Source organism: Lathyrus oleraceus, chromosome 5 (assembly GCF_024323335.1).
Source record: "Lathyrus oleraceus cultivar Zhongwan6 chromosome 5, CAAS_Psat_ZW6_1.0, whole genome shotgun sequence".
In the NCBI taxonomy this organism is placed as follows: Eukaryota; Viridiplantae; Streptophyta; class Magnoliopsida; order Fabales; family Fabaceae; genus Lathyrus; species Lathyrus oleraceus.
This window is the reverse complement of record NC_066583.1, coordinates 128416610-128418142: the sequence shown is the minus strand read 5'-3', so window position 1 is coordinate 128418142 and position 1533 is coordinate 128416610.

Genomic DNA, 1533 nt, shown 5'->3' with positions numbered 1-1533 from the left:
ATGAAACAATTCAACTTGCATTAATTCCTTTAAGCACTTTGCTTCTTAACCTGAAAAGTCAAAGTCAAACTCAAACATGAGTAATAAGACCACTAGGACAAGCCTAGGGTCCAAAGGATGGAAAAATCTTAAAACAGCAAGTGAATCATGATCTAAGTCAAGATAATTCAAATAAGAAGAGATCCCAATTGGTCTCACATCCAAACTATGCACTAATTTCATTTTATGCACAATTTAACTCAAGGTAAGCAAGTATGAATCACAAATGAGTAAACAACAAGATCACAACCAAACAAATATCAAAACAGCTCAATAAATTCCACAAAAATTCTATTCTAAACAGAACATATTCAATGAGCTGCATATCAAATTTCATAGCATTTGGACTAGTGGAAGTAGGGGAATTAAATTCAACATGTCATGGCATGCAAAAATCAACCTAAACTAGGTCACAAAACAAGTGTCAACTTCAATCAATGGTAAAACAGTGACATCACATTAGAAATGAGTGGGACCAAAGCCAAATTACAGCTAAACATGTTAGGAAGCACTCCACCAAATTTCATATTCATGGGATAAGGGATGAGTATTTAACAATACATGTAAGTTTGCTACTCAAGAAACAATCCAAAATTGCTAAACAGCAATCAAAAAATCAGAGCCATAGGCAAAGCATAAGCATGGAAAATTAAATCATGAAGTCAGCATAGCATAGTGTGACACATATTGTCACACTCAAATTGAATAAATCATATCTAACAAACCAGAGATCCAACAATTACAAATTATATGTCAAAATCTCCAGGAATGTGTCAAGAATCATCATATGAATTTTCAATCAATTTGGAGCTAGCATGATTATTTGGTGATTAAAATGGTAAAACATACAAATAATGCACACATGACAAGAATCAATAAGCCATTCCAAAAAATTACCAGGCACAACATGAACTACTATGCCTAAAAAATTCTAGAGAAAATTTGGGATCTAACAAAAAAAGTCCCAATTAATTTGGACTAATATTGAATTTAATATGATTTTTATAAGATTTGTTAATTATTGAAATAATTATTTAAGTGAATATGATTTAATTAATTAATTAGGCCACGAATGGCACAACCGTAAATACCAGCGCCTGGCCAAAAACGGTGCGTTTTGTTTTAATGTGTTGTCGCATGGTGATAGGACGGTTCTGGTGGGAAACATGATTCAAATGCGCGGCCAGGGATCTGAAGATCAATATGCGAAAATTCTCCAGAATTTCGAGCTTCATCTTCGTTCTCGTATGTTCATCATGTCCAGCTTCGGTTACGAGCGTTTCTTCACCAAATCGCACAAACGATATACCGATCTCTCCGTCTTTCCATGTAGGTCATGAATATGGCAACGATTTTGTCCAAAGATTAACGTACAAAAAGATCTAATCGAAAGAAGTTTCACACACAAATATTCAGATCAACATATCTAGCTCCATACTTAACGGAATCGCACGATTCAAACGGCAGAATGATCTAGGTTCAAGGGCCTATCTA